This window comes from Schistocerca nitens, chromosome 4, assembly GCF_023898315.1.
Source record: "Schistocerca nitens isolate TAMUIC-IGC-003100 chromosome 4, iqSchNite1.1, whole genome shotgun sequence".
NCBI lineage: Eukaryota > Metazoa > Arthropoda > Insecta > Orthoptera > Acrididae > Schistocerca > Schistocerca nitens.
In genome coordinates this window covers 473,420,587-473,444,086 of record NC_064617.1, presented here as the reverse complement: position 1 = coordinate 473,444,086, position 23,500 = coordinate 473,420,587, and positions in this window count along the sequence as shown.

The following is a 23,500-nucleotide window of genomic DNA, read 5'->3' as shown; positions in this document are numbered from 1 at the left end:
TCCTTCAGTCTTCTAACTGGTTTAACGCGACCCGCCACGAGCTCCTCCCCTGTGCCAACCTCACTGCCTCACAGTAGCACTTGCACACAATCTCCTCAATGAGACTTCTTAAAAAAGATCACTGTGACCTGAAAATGCGTCTTCAATTTACGCGAAACCGGTCATGACTTGTAACAAAATGTATTTTACAGCCAGTGAGGATGGTTTCATTCAAAATGCGCCCGCAGTTTAAAAGAACAACAATTATTTGTTGGAAGTATGCAAATCTCTTTCTTCCCATACCCTCTCCGAAGAGCTGTCAGAAGGAGAGTTTCGGCAGACATGTGGAATTTAGTTTATGCAATGTGTAGGTTGAGTATGAAAAGAGAGAGAAGGAAACATAGTGGGTGAATATGGATTGGGGGAGAGAAATGAAAGAGGAAGCCGCCTGGTAAAATTTTGCACAGAGCACAACTTAATCATAGCTAACACTTGGTTCAAGAATCATAAAAGAAGGTTGTATACATGGAAGAACCCTGGAGAAAATAGAAGGTATCAGATAGATTATATAACGGTAAGACAGAGATTTAGGAAGCAGGTTTTAAATTGTAAGACATTTCCAGGGGCAGACGTGGACTCTGACCACAATCTATTGGTTATGAACTGTAGATTAAAACTGAAGAAACCGCAAAAAGGTGGGAAGTTAAGGAAATGGGATCTGGATAAACTGACTAAACCAGAGGTTGTACAGAGTTTCAGGGAGAGCATAAGGGAACAATTGACAGGAATGGGGGAAAGAAATACAGTAGAAGAAGAATGGGTAGCTCTGAGGGATGAAGTAGTGAAGGCGGCAGAGGATCAAGTAGGTAAAAAGAAAAAGGCTAGTAGAAATCCTTGGGTAACAGAAGAAATATTGAATTTAATTGATGAAAGGAGAAAATATAAAAACGCAGTAAATGAATCAGGCAAAAAGGAATACAAAAGTCTAAAAAATGAGATTGCCAGGAAGTGCAAAATGGCTAAGCAGGGATGGCTAGAGGACAAATGTAACGATGTAGAGGCTTATCTCACTAGGGGTAAGATAGATACTGCCTACAGGAAAATTAAAGAGACCTTTGGAGAAAAGAGAGCCACTTGTATGAATATCAAGAGCTCAGATGGAAACCCAGTTCTAAGCAAAGAAAGGAAAGGTGGAAGGAATATATAGAGGGTCTAATGTACTTGAGGACAATATTATGGAAATGGAAGAGGATGTAGATGAAGATGAAATGGGAGATACGATACTGCGTGAAGAGTTTGACAGAGCATTGAAAGACCTGAGTCGAAACAAGGCCCCTGGAGTAGACAACATTCCATTGGAACTACTGACGGCCTTGGAAGAGCCAGTCCTGACAAAACTCTACCATCTGGTGAGCAAGATGTATGAGACAGGTGAAATACCATCAGACTTCAAGAAGAATATAATAATTCCAATCCCAAAGAAAGCAGGTGTTGACAGATGTGAAAATTACCGAACTATCACTTTAATAAGTCACTGCTCCAAAATACAAACGCGAATTCTTTACAGACGAATGGAAAAAGTGGCAGAAGCCGACCTCGAGGAAGATCAGTTTGGATTCCGCAGAAACGTTGGAACACGTGAGGCAATACTGACTCTACGACTTATCTTAGAAAATAAATTAAGGAAAGGCAAACCTACGTTTCTAGCATTTGTAGAGTTAGAGAAAGCTTTCGACAATGTTGACTGGAATACTCTCTTTCATTCTAAAGATGGCAGGGGTAAAATACAGGGAGCGAAAGGCTATTTACAATTTGTACAGAAACCAGATGGAAGTTATAAGAGTCGGGGGCATGAAAGGGAAGCAGCGGTTGGGAAGGGAGTGAGACAGGGTTGTAGCCTGTCCCCGATGTTATTCAATCTGTATATTGAACAAGCAGTAAAGGAAAAAAATGGTTCAAATGGCTCTGAGCACTATGGGACTTAACATCTGAGGTCATCAGTCCCGTAGAACTTAAACTACTTAAACCTAACTAACCTAAGGTCATCACACATATCCATGCCCGAGGCAGGATTCGAACCTGCGACCGTTGCAGTCCCGCGGTTCCGGACTGAAGCGCCTAGAACCGCACGGCCACCACGGCCGGCAGTAAAGGAAACAAAAGAAAAATTTGGAGTAGGTATTAAAATCCATGGAGAAGAAATAAAAACTTTGAGGTTCGCCGATGACATTGTAATTCTGTCAGAGACAGCAAAGGACCTGGAAGAGCAGTTGAACGGAATGGACTGTGTCTTGAAAGGAGGATATAAGATGAACATCAACAAAAGCAAAACAAGGATAATGGAATGTAGTCGAGTTAACTCGGGTGATGCTGAGGGAATTAGATTAGGAAATGAGACACTTAAAGTAGTAAAGGGGTTTTGCCATTTGGGGAGCAAAATAACTGATGATGGTCGAAGTAGAGATGATATAAATTTTAGACTGGCAATGGCAAGGAAAGCGTTTCTGACGAAGAGAAATTCGTTAACATCGAGTATAGATTTAAGTGTAAGGAAGTCGTTTCTGAAAGTATTTGTATGGAGTGTAGCCATGTATGGAAGTGAAACATAGACGATAAATAGTTTGGACAAGAGGATAATAGAAGCATTAGAAATGTGGTGCTACAGAAGAATGTTGAAGATTAGATGGGTAGATCACATAACTAATGAGGAGGTATTGAATAGAATTGGGGAGAAGAGGAGTTTGTGGCACAACTTGACAAGAAGAAGGGGCCGGTTGGTAGGACATGCTCTGAGGCATGAGGGGATCACAAATTTAGCATTGTAGGGCAGCGTCGAGGGTAAAAATCGCAGATGGAGACCAAGAGATGAATACAGTAAGCAGATTCAGAAGGATGTAGGTTGCAGTAAGTACTGGGAGATGAAGAAGCTCGCACAGGATGGAGTAGCATGGAGAGCTGCATCAAACCAGTCTCAGGACTGAAGACAACAACAACAACAACAGGTTGAGTCATCATATGTTTCACGCACCACACAGTGTCAACGAAAAGTGTCGGTTTACTTCCCATTACAATGATTTTAAAGCGGAATTTTACATACCCATTCAATGGAGCGGTCCCAAATTGGTCTAGAGCCATATTCGCTTTATTGATCTCTATGATGAGTAGGCTCAAGACAGTAATAATCAATAACCAAGGAAGTACGTTACGGAAGTACTAAGGAATAACGAGATATGCTTATAGTTCTCTAAGGCTATAGATACAGTAATAAGAAATAGCTCAGTAGGTAGTAAAGTTGAAGAGGAATGGACATATCTAAAATCGGCAATCACACAAGTTGGAAAGAAAAACATAGGTACAAAGAAGGTAACTGCGAAGAAACCATGGGTATTAGGAGAAGTGCTTCAGGTGGTCTATGAAAGAAGGAAATACAAAAGTATTCAGGAAAATTCAAGAATACAGAAATACAAGTTGCGGAGATGAAATTAATAGGAAATTGAGGGAAGCTATGACGAAATGGCTGCAGAAAAATGTGAAGAAGTCGGAAAGGAAATGACTATCGGAAGGACTGACTCAGCACATTGCAAAGTCAAAATAACCTCAGATGAAACTAAAAGCAAGGGTTGTAACTTTAAGACTGCAACTGGAATTCCACTGTAAAATGGAGAGGAGAGAGCGGATGGATGGAAAGAGTACATTGAAGGCCTCTATGAGGGGAAACAATTCGCCTGATGTGATAGAAGAAGAAACAGGTGTCGATTTAGAGGAGATAGGGGATATAGTATTAGAATTTAAGAGAGCTTTGGAGGACTTAATAACAAATGAGGCAGACTGGATAGATAACATTACATCTGTATTTCTAAGTCCGGTAGAGGAAGTGGCAACAGAATGACTTTTCACGTTGGTGTGTAAATGTATGAGTCTGGCGACATACCAACTGCAAGAGCTGACAGGTGCGAGAACTATCGCACAATCTGCTTAATAGCTCATGCATCCAAGTTGCTGGCGAGAATAATATATTGAAGGATGGAAAAGAATATTGAGGATGTGTTAGATGAAGATCAGTTTGGCTTTAGGAAAGGCAAGGGCACTAGACAGGCAGTTCTGACATTGTGGTTGATAGTGGAAGCAAGACTAAAGAAAAATCAAGACACGTTCATAGGACTTGTTGACCTGGAAAAAGGGTTCGACAATGTAAAATGGTGCAAACTGTTCGAATTCTGATATAAATAGGGTTACGCTATAGAGAGAGACGGGTTATATACAATATGTACAATATCCAAGAGAGAGTAATAAGAGCGGACGATCACGAATGAGGTGCTCGGTTTAAAAAGGGTGTAAGATTAGGATTTAGTCTTTCAACCCTACTGTTCAAACTGTACATCGAACAAGCAATGATGAAAATAAAATAGAATTTCAGGAGTGGAAGGATACCAATGATACGATGCGCTGAGGACATTGCTATGAAAGTGAAGAATTACAGCCGGCCGATGTGGCCGTGCGGTTAAAGGCGCTTCAGTCTGGCACCGCGTGACCGCTACGGTCGCAGGTTCGAATCCTGCCTTGGGCATGGATGTGTGTGATGTCCTTAGGTTAGTTAGGTTTAAGTAGTTCTAAGTTCTAGGGGACTTATGACCACAGATGTTGAGTCCCATAGTGCTCAGAGCCATTTGAACCATTTGAAGAATTACATGATCTGCTGAATGGAATGGTCTAATGAGTACAGAATATGGACTGAGAGCAAACCAAATAAAGACGAAAGCAATTAGAAGTAACAGAAATGAGAACAGTGGGGAACTTAACATGAGGATTGATGGTCACGAAGCAGATGAAGTTAAGGAATTCTGCTTCCTAGGTAGCAAAACAACCAATGACGAACGGAGCAAGGAGGCCATCAAAAGCTGACTAGGGATGGCAAAAAGGGCATTCCTGGCCAATAAAAGTCTACTATTATGAAACATAGGCCATAATTTGTGAATGAAATTTCTGAGAGCACAGCATTATACGGTAGTGAAACATGGACTGAAGGAAAACCGGAACAGAAGAGAATCGAAACATTTCATATGTGGTACTATAGACGAATGTTGCAAATTAGGTGCACTGACAGGGTAAGGAATCAGAAGGTTCTGAGCAGAATTGGAGAGAAAGGAATATGTGGAAAACATGACAAGGAGAAGGGACAGTATGATAGCAGATCTGCTAAGACATGAGGGAATGAGTTCCATGGTACTAGAGGGAGCCGTGGAGAGCAAAAACTGTAGAGGAAGACAGTGACTGGAATACACCCAGAAAACAGTTGAGGACTTGGAGAGGAATTCGTGGCGGGCCGCATCAAACCAGTCAGAAGACTGATGACTCAAAACAAAAATTAACAGGGACAGTGAAACGCGAAAAATAATCAGTAGTCCACCAGCAGCTACTGAGCAGCGCTACTGCGTAGCGGTAGCAGACAGCTGGGGCCTGGGCAGTGCAGTCGCTGCTGGAGTATTGGGTATTCTTGGCATTTCACTGTCCACTTTAATACACATCGATAAAACGAACATCGCGCGAGACTAATCTGGGACTGCTTATTCGAATGGCCAGGTAAATTTCCGCTGTAAACATCATTTTGTTTGTCACGGGACACAAACCGGCACTTTCTGTCGGCACTGGAAGTGGCATGAAGAGACGTGACAAACAGTGTTTATTTGGATTGATTCCAGCCACATATTGAAAAACCAAACTGGAACTATCTGCCGAAGCAAGAGAGAAAATGCGCCTGACGACTCCAAGGAAAGACAACTGGTGTAGTTCCCTTCTTGATGTCCTGTCATCCTGTCCTTTACTCTTATCACTGTTTTCCACATGCTTCTTTCCTCGCCTATTTCTTATCTCCTCAGCCTGTCTAATTTTCAACGTCCTTCCATAGCACCACAACTCAAGCTAGCCGATTATCTCGTTTTCTGGTCTTTCCACAGTCCATGAGTCACTTCCGTACAATTATGTACGCCACGCATGCTTTCTCAGAAATATCTTCGTCAAATTAAGCCCGATGATCGACGCTAGTAGACTTCTTTTGGACAGGAATGCCCTATTTGCCTGTACTAGTTCACTTTTTATGTCATCCTTGCTTCTTCCGTCGTGTTGTACTCGTATTTTGCATATGAGGTGTCGCGATTCATTCGCCTCGCCTACTTCGAGATCCCCAATTTTGATACGTTCCTGGATAGTCTTATTTCTGATACTCTTCATTACTTTCGTTGTTCACTTTACTCTTAGTTCATACTGTGTGCTCATTACACTGCAGAAGTAATTATATTTTAGCAACAGAAGATCTCCAGAATGAGATTTTCACTCTGCAGCCGAGTTTGGGCTCATATGAAACTTCCTGGCAGATTAAAATGTAGGAGGCGAGGTACTGGCAGAAGTAAAGCTATGAGGACGGGGCATGATTCGTGCTTGGGTAGCTCAGATGGTAGAACACTTGCCGGTGAAAGGCAAAGGTCCCGAGTTCGAGTCTCGGTCCGGCACACAGTTTTAATCTGACAGGAAGTTTTAATAGAAGATCTGTTTACAGATGTTCTAGGTGTCAGTTTGTTAGTTTTCATTGTCAACTTCTACTTTGTTACTGATAGTGCATCATCTGTGTGTATATTAGTGTGAAGGATTTTAAGATCGAGAGCATTTGTGATATTAACATAATTCACGTGATCTGAAACGAGATATTTTTCAATAAGTACATTTTATTAAACTTGAAATTTTCGTGTAGAATTCTTTTTAACTTTTACGTAATCTTATAACCATGTAAATGGCAGATTTTTTCGGCAGCACACGAACACACAGTGAGAGGTCCCAACGCACATTTCATTCAGCCCTTCAAATAAAATAACACGGAATAGTTGGGTAATTTAAAATCCTAGATCAGATTTGGAATGTAAGAGAGATTACGGATCAAGTAACTGTTGTCACAGGAGGAGTGCATGCATAGTTAATGAGACGATCAATTTTATAGGCAATTTTTAATGTTTTGGGAAAAAATTGCAATAACGCGAAGCGACCAACGTATTTCCAAGGTAACGCACCACCAGATGCGATGGTCTGTACAACTTTCAGTTTTCTAGAAGCTAAACTAGTGAAATAGTTCCGAGACGACATCTATGTTGGAAAGGTAGACTTTAGCTGCTACGTTCAAAATTGATTCACACATACACGCTTTCGCGTAGGGAGAAGTTTTTCGCGTGACTACTGGTTCGATGCCTCAAAACAACCAACGTAAAGCACAAGAGGTCGTACCTTCTCCTCCGTGCGACCCACCGCTGGAGGGACAACAAAGCCTCCCTAGTCAAGCTGGTAGTATGAGAAGTACTTTTTCGTCGGAGAAGCAACACAAGTCTGCGAAGGTAGTAAAACTGGGCGACGCACGCCCAGGAGTCCCTCTCTGAAGCAGCTTCTGGACACGATCGGTCAATTACTGTATATTGGAAGACTAGCGTGTACAAGTTAATCCAATTTAACGGTTTTCCTGCAGATCATATTTCCATTCCTGTCCTTTCCATTAGCTCTTCGTTTCAAACGTTATCCATTCAGTTTAATTTTTCTAGATAGTCACATATAAATGTTTCAAGTTTCTTCTCCTATAATATTGCCATTATCCCTGTCTGGTTTCCATACTATACTGCGCCCCAGATGCCCACTTTTAGGAACCCATTACTCAGTTAGACGTAATTATTTCGTTCGCCTTCACCCAGCGTAATAATCGAAATGATATAATGATTTTAAATCCTTTATTGCTATTCGGGAGTAGTAGGTTCTCAGTATCTGACTGGCTGGCGAAATATAGCATAAGCTACGTCAGTTAATGTGATTTCTAGAATCATTCGCTTGAAAATGTCACGGCTTCCTCCACGCTATATAGTCACCCAACTCGTTTTTGTGCTCCAAATCTAAAAGCTATCAGCAGCGCCTCAAAGCAAAGTCTTCCTCTCCCTTTGAAACCAACGTCTTACATGTACCCTTTTTCTACTATCGCACGTAATCTTGCTTCCTGGATAGATTTTCTGTTATTGAGTGTTTCCGAATTACGGAGCACGTTGACAGTCTCCTTTTAACTACTCTTCATAATTTTGTCTTAGCTTTGTTTATCGGTATTCCATTTTCTGAGATAAATATGTTCTCAGTTCCATCCAATAGGCCTTCAATTTACTCTTTACCTTCGGCAGTTTGAACTACCTCATCTTCCAGCCATAGCTTTATTATGATCATCAGTGCTTTTATTCTGATATGTGTGATTATTTTATTGCCTCCTGGACATACAATTTAAGCTGAAGGAGCTGCAACTCATTTTTTTTCATATTAAATTTCAACTGTCTTTATTGATCCTGAACTTTCATTCCACACGCTTGCTTTTCGAAGACACTGTAGATTAATGACTCTCTATTTAAATGCCACTGTATTTGATCCGCATTCATCTCAGGATTTTGAATATCAGAACCTACTTACATTTTCAAAGAATTTCTTTAGGTCTGTAAATTTAAAGAAACTTTAAAATTTTGTCTTCCGTTACTACACACCAAGCTAGAACTATTTTCGTAGAAGGCTTACCATTTCTGAAACCAAAGTCATATTTAAATCTGTCGTTCTCTTCAAACGTATATCATTCCAATAAACAGTTTACAACCGAGAGATAACCCAATATTTTCCAAGTTTATCGATACGTGTCTTCTTCCTAGTTATGAATCCTGATATTTAAAGCAAAATAAGTCCGTTGAGAACCCAGTGGCCACAAAAATGCAGCCTCCAGCTAACGACAAGCGTCTCCAAGGCCTTTACGGTCATTTGACGGTATGAGTCGACGACTCACTATTACCTTGCTGTTCATGTGAAATATAGTCAGCAGCGGATATATATTTACGTATATGACTGTTATTGCAATACAGATAGCTCTCAGCAGTTTCTGTTGTTTTATGTTACAACACAGTGCAGTAAAGATATCTGAATTTAAATGCACTTCGTGAAAGCTAATCTGAAGAAAAAAAATTGTTTGCTTTCTACGCTCATCTGACATACCTGAACCGGTGTCACGTGGGGAGAGTAATGACCCAGCACACACCAAGGGGGAACCTTCCCCCTTCCCATCTGAGACTGAGGCAGCTTAGAGCCACGTCCACTTACTACCGACTCGCGGCTCACGCGAGACAGCGCATGATAGTCAGTCCTTTGTTTTCCACACAGGCTCGTTCCAGGAAAATTAACAGAAAGAATCAAGTAAAGGCCTATTGTATCAACTGCGTAAGGCAGCCTACCTCATGTCACAATGTCCGCACAACCCAACATTGCTTTACTGAAGACGGTGATCTTCTTCGCTCGTTTAGTCAGAGGTTTTCAAGTGGACCTGCAGTTTGAGGTGATATGCGATTGCTAATAGAACTGTGGCTAGACAGGTGGACTTCTAAGATTTCAAAATAAATGAAAATTTGAGGCGTGCTTTTCTAAACTACTGAGAGCATACCAATGACCGCCTGTGAAATAGCACCAACAAAAAGTCTACGCAACACAGTACATTCAATGGCATATTTTTATTTAAAAAGTATATCGTATCCAAGGATAACTCATTAAATTATATTCTAGAAAAAATTAAGTAACACCTGAATAAAAAGACTTCAACAATCGTTATCCAATAGGAAGATAACCATTAGTTGCCGAAATACAGCCAAATTTCTTTCTAAGCCGGAATAAAATACACATAGCACTTCGAGATAGGATCTGTAAGATACACTGAAAAGATTGTCGGCAAAGTCGTAAAAACTCATTCCAATAATATTGGCATAATAATGTTAACGATGGGCCCGCATCTCGTGGTCGTGCGGTAGCGTTCTCGCTTCCCACGCCCGGGTTCCCGGGTTCGATTCCCGGCGGGGTCAGGGATTTTCTCTGCCTCGTGATGGCTGCGTGTTGTGTGCTGTCCTTAGGTTAGTTAGGTTTAAGTAGTTCTAAGTTCTAGGGGACTGATGACCATAGATGTTAAGTCCCATAGTGCTCAGAGCCATTTGAACCATTTTTGTTAACGATGGCTGAAACAAATAACCTCTCTCCCTTAGTGTTGTATATTGAGAAGAATATACAGTTATGGGAGAACTGTTTTATAATAACAACAGTAACGTCATAAGCATTTAAAAACTACATGTTGTTGTTGTTGTGGTCTTCAGTCCTGAGTCTGGTTTGATGCAGCTCTCCATGCTATTCTATCCTGTGCAAGCTTCACTTACTGCAACCTACATCCTTCTGAATCTGCTTAGTGTATTGACCTCTTACATGTATAATGTAGAATACATGTATAATGTAGAATAAAATACAGTACTTAGCAGCAGATCGTGTTAGTTTTAAAGAAGTTGTATCACACTATTTACTTAGTTACATGTTCTACAGGATGTTTGAATGATTCTTTTATCGAATTGACGTGGAAAGAGTCAGTTTACAAGATATGTGTACATGATTACATGATGATATTTCATTAATGAACAAATAATTTTTTAGCTCTACTCATGCAACTACACTTAAAAACAAGTTTATTCCAGTCTACCAGTTTTTAAATGAACATTCGTCCATGGAATAGAGTAGAAGGAGTTGTCCAGGAGATATTATTTTATGTTAATAACACGGTGTGTGCTTTGAGAAGCGGTGAGTCAGCATGAAACTGGTAAAAATTACAGCAATAAACTGTGTATTCAAGCAACAAAATAAAATTAAAATTTTTAAAATTTTCTTCAATACTATATAAGCACATTTGTGGGCCTACCATTCCGAAGCAGCATGCCTTGAATCAGCAAGAATGATTTTAAATCTTATTTCTTCAGAAGAAGTAGTGAGTCATAAGAAAATGAAAATATAAATGAAAAATTAAAAACTGTGTAGACCACATTACCTCCTTAACTACAGAATGCGTAACAGCTGGGTTCAAGAGATATGTCTTGACTGGAAGACTACGGCGGGTGCACACAGCCTTGCGAGGCCAATGGAGGAGCTGCTTGCAGCAGCGGCTCTAAGGATGGAAAAGCTAACTACGGCTGGGAAGGCAGGGTGCTGAACACAAATCTGCATACACTAATAGTGGGTCTTTCGCCTTCCATTTTGCTGAAGAGATGCGGCCATCAGCTAATAGACTGCTGTTGCGTAGAATATTTGTTCTCCTTGTTTTGAAATTAATTTCAGGCAGCTGTATTTGATGATTTTCATTTACTACGATCGATTTCAAATCAGCTGCCACATGCAGCAACATTCGAATTGAGGCACATGCAAAGTATGTATCTGCAGTCACAGAAATGGCAACATAACCCAAAATGACAAATCGAGCAATGATTATCATGGTTGCAAAATATATACGTATAAATTTGTAGGTACCACTTAAACGGCCACGTTAACCACAATTGTGAGAATATGATCAGGTTGTCGTTTGATCATAAGGACTTGATCGCTATGTTAATTAGTTTTTTGTGTACGTCGTTACTCTGCCTTACCAGTTTCCTGCTAAATAGCATGTATGCCTGATTGGACCATTTCTTCTCGAAAGTATTAGATCTCTTTTCCATTAATTATTATTTACGTTTCCGTGGGAGGCATTTATGTGACATATATCTTTCAATCAGTTTCGCTTTTAAAAGTTCTCCGTTGTGGAGTGTCTTCATTATTCTGCTGCTCCCACTGTTTATACGCTATCATTTATTCCGTTACATCCATTCACATAGCTCAAAAACTTCATTTCTTCATGTGTATCAACTCGAACAATTCTTCTTCATATTCGAACATACGAAATTATAAGGATGGTTTCATTAGTGCGTGCTTTCTGTCTTTCTGCTTCAGCATTAATTTTACAAAGATACTCATTGCTTGGACTTTATTCTGTTTTATTTTCATCACATGTTACATCACCGTCTTTGTCATGATAATATAACACTTGTACTGACTTTTCTTCTGTCTTTCCTATGGGGTGGTTTCCTGCGAAGGACATTGGTTCAGATTTCCCTGCCCAAATATCACGCCTATAGGGAATACTTAGAGAGTGTAATTCATCTACTGTGATTGTTAAGAGCTCTTTAGTCCGAAGATACGGTCATTTGTACATAACATTGATAACATTGTGTAGAAGTGTCCATGACTGCATCTTTCAGGATGCTCTCTACGGATACAAGGACACTGAAGAACTTTGGTGAGCCACAGCTTCAACAGTATGATCGAATACACTTTCAGTTTACAATTTATATGTTTCTGAAGTTATTCTGACTGACTGATTAGAGGAAACAAACTCGAAGACATTGTTACTGGTAGAGAAAAGGAAAGAGATGAGTATGAGATGAGATCTATGATACTGCAGGAAAAATCGCATTCAGTACTGAAAAAACTAAAGCGAAACAAGGCTCCCAGAGGAGTTTATATTCCGACAGAAATGTTGAGATGCTTCGAAGAAAAATATTCCACTTCCTACTCATGGTAAAACAGCTACAACTAGTATCGATTCCAAACTGGAGTGATAAACGGTCGAAGTGCAGGAAAAGGAAGCAAAAATTAAGACTAGAGCAACAGAGGATTTATGTTGATGTTATTCAACCTGTATATTGAGTAGACCTTACCGGTAAAAGAAGCTGAGCAGCTCTTTGGAATGGGAATCCAAGTTCGGGGAGAATAAATAAAAACTGATGGATCTGATAGTCTTTTGAAAGGACGTTATAAGATGAACAACTTTACAAGTAAAACGAGGTAGCTGAATTTAGTCAGGTGATGCGGAGGTAATTCTATTTAGGAAATGATAACCTATACAAAAAGTAGGGGATGAGTTTACTATTTGGGCAGCATATTAAATGACGATGGCCAAAACAGACAGAATATAAAATGCGGTTCGACAATAGCAAGAAAAGCGTATCTGAAAAATTAGAGATTTTTAAAATCGAATATAAATTTAATTGTTTCCGAAAATTTTTTCTGGAGTGTAGCCTTACATGGAAGTGAAAAACCATTGCAATGTCGCACTACAGAAGAAAGCTGAATATTAAGGGCATAGCTTGGTTAACTACTGGGGAGTTAGTGAATCGAACTGAGGAGAATAGAAATTGGACTGGAAGAAGAGGTCGGTTGGTAGGACACACCCAGAGGCATCAACGAAACGTCATTTTGACAATGGAGGGGAGATGAAAAATTATAGGGAGAGATCATGTCTGATTGCAATAAGCAGCTTCAAGTGTACTTAGGTTGTAGAAGCTAAGCAGAAATGAACAGTCTTGCTCATAATGAACTAGCGTGGGGAGTTACAGCAAATTAGTCCTGTAACTGAAGACCACAACAACGACAAGAACAGTCAATATGAAGAGAATCAAATATGCGAGTGATTCATTTAAATAGCTGGCTTAAGTTCATACCACTATTTCACAAACTGGACAAGTAGTGCGATGGTCATTTTCCTGTTTTGAATTAGAAGTTTCAAATACTCTCTAACAACCAACAAGGGTTTTACATCTATAAACATCTTGCGTCATACGCTAGTGAAATAATGCTAGTACTCGCACCTTTAATCCGCCAACTTATTTCTAACATAACAAGATAGAAGATTTGTACTGTGAGGAAACATGATGAAGAATATCTGAAAATGTCAGTGACAAAGTTTTCTCCTACACCTGCCTAAAAACCTAAAACTAAAAACTAAACTCCGCCCGAACAGGCCATGGAGGCCCAACGGTACCGACCGGCCACCGTGTCATCGTCGGCCCCCAGGTGTCACTGGATGCGGATATGGAGGGGCATGTGGTCACCACACCGCTCTCCCGGCGGCATGTCTCGTTACGAGACCAGAGCCGCCACTTCTCGATCAAGTAGCTCCTCAGTTTGCCTCGCAAGGGCCGAATGTACCTCGCTTGCTAACAACGCTCGGCAGACCGGATGGTCACCCACCCAAGTGCTAGCCCTGGCCGACAGCGCTTAACTTCGGTGATCTGACGGGAACCGGTGTTACCACAGTGGCAAGGCCGTTGGCTGTCTGAAAACCTGGGTGTGCCAAATAGCACAAACGTGTTTTCGTTTTACCTTCGTTAGAATGGTTGTCCACTCATCTATCGTGATTTGTTGTTAGTGCTAAACCTGTAACAACTTCTGTAGTTTCTCTCTTCAGTAGTTCTTCGGAATACATATTTGGTTTTGTGCCTTGTGCTATTTTTGATAAAGAACTCGGTAAAACGTAACGTCAACGGATCTTACTCAGCTCGAAGTATGCTACAGAGCTCATTTCAAAAACGTACAATATTCTCCACTTGCGAGAAACTTCTTTATTTTATTCATACGAAATCGATCAATTTCTTCTCGTTGAGCATTCCCCCCTGACACTTTTACTCAAGCTGAGAACATTCTCTTGTGAAGTACAGTTTGGCGCAAAATAGTTGTTAGAAAACATTTGTGTACAATAGTTTAATTGTACGCCGTAGATGATTCTAAGATACTCCTTGTGCTATTATTGTATAGTACCTCTGAAAATTGTGTGTCTCAGTTCACATTTCAGAATGGAAGCACTAACTTTGGAACAGCGTTTGTTACTCGTAAGCACATTTTACGGAAATTCTGGACATATCTTCGTGGTGAGACGCGCATTCAACAGCACATTTGGTTCAAGAACAGTACCATCCTTAATGACCACTTCTCGGTGAGATCACAGTACAGAAGTGAAATCGAAATGAGATGACAAAATTTCAGCACCCTCGGGTATAGATTTTGCGTAATATTTTCCCTGCACCCTACCTCCTCTTTGTGAAATTTTTTGAGAAGATGGGATCCCTACACGATTCCAGGATGTGTTAAAAAAAAAAAAAGTTCAAATGTGTGTGAAATTTTATGGGACTTAACTGCTAAGGTCATCAGTCCCTAAGCGTACACACTACTTAACCTAAATTATCCTAAGTACAAACACACACACCCATTCCCGAGGGAGGACTCGAACCTCCGCCGGGACCAGCCGTACAGATTCCAGGATTGGACTAGCCTCAGTTTTAATCCTGGGCAGTGTGTGTGGAACAGGTGCGAAGTTTTTTTCAATGAGGAGCCCTCTACATCAAAAAGATATGCAGCACAGCAACTCAGGACGACACGACGGTCTCTCCAGAGGATAATGAAAGAGAAACTTATGCTTTTCCGGCATAAGGTTTATCAGTACCAACTTTTGAAGGACAAGGATGTGGAGCGGCGATATTCTTTTGGAACTGACTTGACTGAGACCTTTGAAACGGAAACAGTCGGTACGGATTAGATCTGGTTTAGTAATGAGGTATGCTTTTCTCTCTATGGGTACACCAACAAACAGAACTGGCGCCCTGGGCTACTGAGAACCCACGCATTCAACCTGTTGCTCCACCTCATCAACAAATTGTCATTGCTTGGCGTGCAATTCGTGTACAATGCATTACTGGGCCCATTTTCGAGGGACATGTTACAGCAGACAAGTATAGGAAACTACTGGAGCATGAATTTGTACCGGCTCCACTACGCGGCAGAATGCTCCGAAACTACTTGCTCATGCAGGATGGAGTACGTCCACACTGTACTGCGGACGTCTTCGATCTCTTTCAGGAGACGTTCAGAAATCACATCATTGCCCTGGATGCCTTAGCATTCACTACAGCAACTCATCCCCAAACTGTCGATTATCTTCTTTTACGGTTTAAACCCCTAATGTCCCTTCACATTTTTCGAGCCGTTCCACACACAGTGTGGAGTGAAGCCTGGGTGCAGCCAGCAGCCTGCGTCCTGTGACCGGCCGACCGGCGGCCACCCACCTCCACCCCGCGACCCCTCGTAATTGGCAGCGCGCGAGTTACTGCTGGCCGCCGCGCCGCGGCGCCCTCGTCGCTTCTTATTATTTCGGACAGCCGCACACCCGCCGCCGAGCTGGCGCGCGGGTTCCGCTGCTCTAAATCAGGTGGGCCGGGCCGTTTGGGAGCGCTCCAAAAGCGGATGACTTATGCCCGGGCGCCGTATATCTTAGCGCGCGGCGCCCTCGTTTAAATATGCCCTCCTTTGTGTTTAACGAGAGCAAACACGGTCGACGCCCAGAGTGCGGGCCCCCCGCGCGCTCCCGCAGGGCTCGACTTTTCCGCCGTTGCCTCTCTCCCGCGCTCCGCCACACCCAGCGCCGAGCGCGCCCGGACTCATTATTAATAGCGGTTAGCGCGCCTCGGCGCTCCACGAGGTAATTACACCAGGTCTGCGAGACCGGAGCTGCTCTACGTTGCTCCTGCAATATGTAATATACAGCAGACAGCGCCTTGGTATTCGCCAGCCTCCGCAGCCACAGACAGTGGTCGGGTGTGTTTGAGTTACGTTTGCGTGAATGTGTGAATGTATGCTGTCTAATTCATGAGAAGGGCTTTTGGCCGCAATCTTATTTCTTTGACAGTCTTTTTGTTGTACCTGTCTGCGACTCAACACTCAACATGGTGAGTAGCATTCAATCTTTTTCATAATATTGTCATTAAATACAGGGTGTTACAAAAAGGTACGGCCAAACTTTCAGGAAACATTCCTCACACACAAAGAAAGAAAATAAGTTATGTGGACATGTGTCCGGAAACGCTTACTTTCCATGTTAGAGCTCATTTTATTACTTCTCTTCAAATCACATTAATCCTGGAATGGAAACACACAGCAACAGAACGTACCAGCGTGACTTCAAACACTTTGTTACAGGAAATGTTCAAAATGTCCTCCGTTAGCGAGGATACATGCATCCACCCTCCGTCGCATGGAATCCCTGATGCGCTGATGCAGCCCTGGAGAATGGCGTATTGTATCACAGCCGTCCACAATACGAGCACGAAGAGTCTCTACATTTGGTACCGGGATTTCGTAGACAAGAGCTTTCAAATGCCCCCATAAATGAAAGTCAAGAGGGTTGAGGTCAGGAGAGCGTGGAGGCCATGGAATTGGTCCGCCTCTATCAATCCATCGGTCACCGAATCTGTTGTCGAGAAGCGTACGAACACTTCGACTGAAATGTGCAGGAGCTCCATCGTGCATGAACTACATGTTGTGTCGGACTTGTAAAGGCACATGTTCTAGCAGCACAGGTAGAGTATCCCGTATGAAATCATGATAACGTGCTCCATTGAGCGTAGGTGGAAGAACATGGGGCCCAATCAAGACATCACGAACAATGTTTGCCCAAACGTTCACAGAAAATCTGTGTTGATGACGTGATTGCACAAATGCGTGCGGATTCTCGTCAGCCCACACATGTTGATTGAGAAAATTTACAATTTGATCACGTTGGAATGAAGCCTCATCCGTAAAGAGAACATTTGCACTGAAATGAGGATTGACACATTGTTGGATGAACCATTCGCAGAAGTGTACCCGTGGAGGCCAATCAGCTGCTGATGGTGCCTGCACACGCTGTACATGGTACGGAAACAACTGGTTCTCCCGTAGCACTCTCCTTACAGCGACGTGGTCAACGTTACCTTGTACAGCAGCAACTTCTCTGACGCTGACATTAGGGTTATCGTCAACTGCACGAAGAATTGCCTCGTCCATTGCAGGTGTCGTCGTTCTAGGTCTTCCCCGGTCGCGAGTCATAGGCTGGAGTGTTCCGTGCTCCCTAAGACGCCGATCAAGTGCTTCGAACGTCTTCCTGCCGAATATCTAACCGAGGATCTATTTCTTTTTTGTTTATTTGCACCCATTCCTCCACTGCTTTCTTCATAGAAACTTAGGCAGTATCACATACCGCATCAGGCATTTCATTATTTATTTTTTCAAACGTTGCACGAGGTGGAGGCATGTTCAGAAAACCATACAATAAATTACATCCTTCCTGCCCTGTCCAAGGCATCTGAGAGTATATGCTAACCTAAAATTGCTTTCATAGGTACCAGTGTCAGTAATTTTCGAAGAGGAAAACGAAAATTCATAGCCACACGAATTACAAATTAATTTAAAATCAAAAGCTATTCCCACTCTTCTTTCTTCAACAAAAATCATGAATTTCGTATTCTTATAGATAACACATGAACATGAAAAAATTATAGCCTGGAAGAGAAGCTCTAAATCAATAAGTCTGAATCCAGTGGAATCCATCATTCGCGCACCTGTACAATTCTCCTGTCCCAACGTTCGATGCTGAAGCTAAGAGCTTATGTTCTTCATTTCGAGCTGCTTCCTCTTTTTTGTTGGTAAACCGATTTCCATGAAACCTCCGTTTTCTAAACACAGTTTTTCCACCACCCATTATGCATAAATCTTGACTGCCACGTAAAGGTTTGCGAATTCAACCTTCCAACTACTATGTGTTAGTATTGTCAAAACCTAAATAAACCACATGCAAGAAAGTTTTCAGGCAAAGAGATAGATGTCAGCCACCGATATATGTGTCAGCCAAAGATATCGAAAGAAAATAACCTTTACACTAACTAAAATTCCACTGAAGCAAGCTGTTTCCCAAATGTCGGAGAAGCTGGGAGTGGCCGCCAGAACAGAGTTAATCAGTTTAACAATTTAAAGGCATTTCTAAAGCTACTATCACGATAAAATTCACACACAACATAGTATAAACCGTGTAGTTGAAGAAAACAATTTTTTTGAGAAATCGATTTTTTGAACCAAAATCCAATACATTCCCACTTAAAAATGCAAACCGACTATTTCCTGACTCCAGCCACACACTGCAAACATGAAACTGAATACTTCTGCCGAAACATCAGAGAAAATGCGACTAACGGCTATTGTGAGGGACACATGGTGTACACATTGATAGAAAAAGTTGCAGCACCAAACAGTAGTTCATGTACAGTAATGAAATTTAGGGAATACATTTGTCTTAACTAAACTAAACTCCACCCGAAAAGTCATGAAGGCCCAACCGTACCGACCGACCGTTGGGTCATCCTCAGCGCACAGGCGTCACTGCATGCGGTATGGAGGGGCATGTGGACAGCAGACAACGTACTCTGACTTCAAATTTGCACGTGAGTCTGGTGTTTCTCCTATTGTGTTGCCATTCATGAAAGCATTCCAGGGAGTTTTGTTCATAACGATTACGCTTTCCCATATGCCATCTTTGTCACCCAACATGCTCTAGAGAGTGTCGACATATTGCATAGGCCTTCTCGATCACCAGATCTGTCACCAATCGAAACCATATGGGACATCATCGGACGACAACTCCAGCGTCATCCACAGCCAGCATTAACCGTCCCTGTATTGGCGGACCAAGTGCAACAGGCATGGAACACTATCCCACAAACTCACATGCAGCACCTGTACAACAAATGCCTGCCTTTTGCATACTTGGATTCGACGATCTTGCGGTTACACCGGTTATTAATGTACTAGAATTTCACATCTGACATCGTCTATCTCGCACATAAATTAGCAGTGATCTTGCAATATTAATCATTTAAATGTATTCCCGAAATTTCATTACTCTACATTAATTACGTTTTGAGGTTTCGACTTTTTCCGTCAGTGTACCTTTCTTTTACAACATTGTCGTGATTTCGCAGAACCTTCGCATTCTCAGCGTCTCAACATTTATGTAGGCCAGGACAACGTCGTCCATTCATAGAACAAGATTAACCTTTGTTTATGAGTATTAAGTCAGAACCACAGATATAAAATCGGCAAAACACAGAAAAAGAACAAAAATCACGCTGAAGTCTGTGATGAACATATACTTAGGTCTCGCGAGGTGCCGAAACAAACGTAATCATTCATAGCGCGCTAGTACTGTTAATGTTACTATTTACGTAGCTTTGAAGTTATTAACACTAAATCAACTTTCCAGTTTTACCTTACACCATGACGTGTTACGTATTTAAAAATAATTGGTAATGAAAGCACGTCCTCCATGAGCCAATATTTCATCTCAATTTGTCCACAAATACTGGAAAAATATGTAAAGCTATATTCCTTAGAGCTAAATTTATAATATTGCAAACGACATAATATACCATTCACATAGTGAAGACTCTGAGTGATTGCAGGCTTTGCCGGCGAATTCTAGTGACAAACATCAGGTGATCAGCCGAGTGGCGGCGTCGTTTGTCGCAAAGTGTGATTAGAGTTTCGTACACATCATCTTCAGGCGAAGATGATAGATACGAAACCCAATGGCACGTTGCGACAAGACCGTGCCACCACTGGTTGATCACACGAGTAGAATTTATCAGTAAACAGTACATACAGGGTAATTTTTTTTTCACCGGGATTGATCGATCAGAGGATACGGAACAAAAAAGGTCTAATTAACTTATTTCTGGAAATACATGATTTACATGCAAGAGACCGTTTTTTCACTTATACTTTGTTGCAGCGACTCTGTCCAATACTCGCTGTTCCACGCAGCCGCAGTTGCAGTATGCGTGGTTTCCTCCTATAGGGTGGTACTATTCCTCACACGTCATGCCCTAGCACCCGCTCCTGCCACATAAATTGTTAATTTTGTGTCCGATTCACTTCTCTTGCTGTCGCACCTTGTAGTAGATGTGGTGCACAATGGTTCAGCATTCTAATCGAGAACTTACCGACATGGTGTTTACTTACGAAAAGGCAAATGGTAAAAGGCGGCGGGCAGCAAGGTTGTATCAGGAGACCTATCCCCACCGACAGCAACCACAACATTCAATGTTTGCAACAGTGTTTTGCCGTTTGTGTGAGACAAGGTCGTTTCAGGCAGCAGGAAACAACGAAGGAAGTGCCCGAATGTTCGGACACCAGACTTGGAAGAAAATGTGATTAGCACTGTGGAAGGCGACCGCCGTACCAGTACCATGTAGTCGTCCCGCCAGTACAGGATAAGCCAGACGACAGTGTGGAACATGCTCCATGACAATTGTTATTACACTTATCAATTACAGCGTGTGCAGGGTTTACTAGCGACAGATTTTCCACATCGGGAGCAGTTTTGTCACTGGTTTCTTCAACAGGCTACCACGATTGCGGGATGTCATTCACCCTATTCACGGATGACGCCACCTTTACGCGGAGTGGTATCTTCAACTTTCACAACAGTCACCTGTGGCATTGTATGCAGAACCCACCATGGTATGGTGATAGCAAATCATCAGCATCGACGCAGCCGGAATGTGTGGGCCGGGATAACTGGGGACTTTATTTTGGGATCAGTCTTCCATCCCCGTCTCCTAACAGGCCTTTGGGGGCCCCGCGGTCTTGGGCGTCTTTTCACGGTCCGGGCGGCTCCCCCCGTCCGAGGTTCGAGTCTTCCCTCGGGCATGGGTGTGTGTTTTGTCCCTACTGTAAGTTAATTTAAATTAAGTAGTGCGGAAGCTTAGGGACCGATGACCTCAGCCGTTTGGTCTCATAAGACCTTACCACAAATTTCCAAATTTTCTCCTGACAGGCCGGAACTATCCGCGTTTCTTGCGGGTGGTTTTGCCTCCCCTGCTGGAAGAAGTGTCAATGATGATTCGAAGGGTTATGTGGCTGCTACATGATGGTGCTCCAGCCCACTTCGCTGTTAACGTCCGGACGCATCTTAATCATGTCTTCCGTGGTCGATGGATCGGACGAGAGGGTCCAGTTGCATGGACTGCTCGTTCACCGGATCTCAACCCGTGCGATTTCTGGTTATGGGTATGTCTCAAAAGTACCTTGTACACAGAGCCCACTCCAGATTTGGAGACACTGGAGCATCGTTTTCATGCTGCCTCCGACACTGTTCGCATGCAACCTGGCCTATGTGAACGTGTGAGACAGAACATGCTACGGCACGTACACGCATGCATTTATACACATGGAAACCATTTTTAACACATACTTTAACTATGGCAAAATGGTACAGCGCGTATTAGACCGCAGTCTCTGTAACAATGTATGACTGTATGCAATGTATGATTGTCTCCAGTATAGAAACTATACATTTCCGGACATAAATTCATTAGACCTTTCTTGTCCCATATCCTGTCATCGACCAGTCCCTAGAGTTTACGGTTGAAAAAGCACACTGCGTATAAGTAATGAAACTTGTTGCTCAGGATATGAACCTGTCTATGAACGTTGTGGAGCAACACAAAATGTAGTTTCAGTTTATCGTAGTGTACTCCCCATGCAGTACACATACTAATAATAAAATGGATTTTCGCCGTGCATTTCTAATAACTATCACTTACATACACATTTAATCTAGTGTTTGAGTAACACAGGCAGTCCGTTGCTTAGTATGGGGAAGTTAACCTAAATACGAATTCTCTAAATTTTCCTCATGTAAGATATATTAACATGACCTTTAGTCCACATGGATACCATTCACACATACGGCTCCAAAATTTTCTACAGACATCATTAGTGAAATTACAACTAATAATTCGTATATGCACAAGCATTTCGTATAACATACAATTAAGAGTAATCATTTATAAAGATACCTTTTAAGATCAAGCTCGGCATTCAGTCTCTTAATTTTGTCGATTTTAGGATAATCTGAGGAGTAAGTTCCCTCATCTGAAACCCCAATTATTTTGTAAGGTATTGTGTAAAATAACTGCGATTTTCAGTTACTGTGCGCAGAAGAGAAGATTTATGGTGAATTTTCAAAAGAATCCTTTCACCTACCTTATACCTCTCTACCTGACATAATTTCTTGTCATAATAGGCTTTCCTTAAGTGTGCTCTTCTGTTATTTGTACTAAAGTTTGCCTTACCTTTTCTTCCCAGGAGCATGCTTCTCCATGAGAACGTGGAAGAGGACCTATACATTCATTTTTTCTTTCATCTTGCATACTAGTTCAGCTGGAGTGCACACTGTTGTGTACAGTGGCGAATTATTTACGATCTTTTCGAATAATTTTAGATATTCTACTCAACGTGTTTGTTGATTAGGTGCATAAGTGCGTATGAACCTAAGGAATTGAGAGAAATTTCTCTCATTGACATTAATTTCTAGGTGAAATCTTGAAATTAGTATTTGTTTAATTTGGTGTTTATATAGAAATGTTTTCCATGCTCGACTAGTGTAGTCTGATGCGTTGTCAGACAGCAAGGTAGCAGAATTACCAACAGTAGGTGTGATATCAATTAGATTTCTTTTAACAATTGGGCCTGTGGCAGTAGACTTGGTTGCCTTATCAGATACTGTATTTGGTAGACATTTCCGTTCTATTTATAGAGGTTTTCTGTTATTATTTTGATTATTAATTAGGTTCACAAGGCCCGTAGTCTCTTCGCCGCAAAAATAAAAAATGACCAGCCATTCTCTTTTACTCTCACAATCCTCTTTCTTCAAATCATTTTCAACCGTCCAGTTACCTCAAACGTGGGTATCCACGAAGTCGGCTTCCACTGTGACGTCTGTCCTTCCTGCTGACGATATTGCAGAACATATTGAAACTCAGGATCTATATGTTGAATCACAAATGAACAGATAGAAGTTTTTAAAAAATTCCGCATTTTACAAAACACTTTGCTTTTCTTTATTCTTTGTTCTCGCGTATTTTGACACATACGTGCTGTGTTCTGCGGTTCTCGTTTTTATTAACGAAGGTTAGTAATGGCCATAATTTGATCA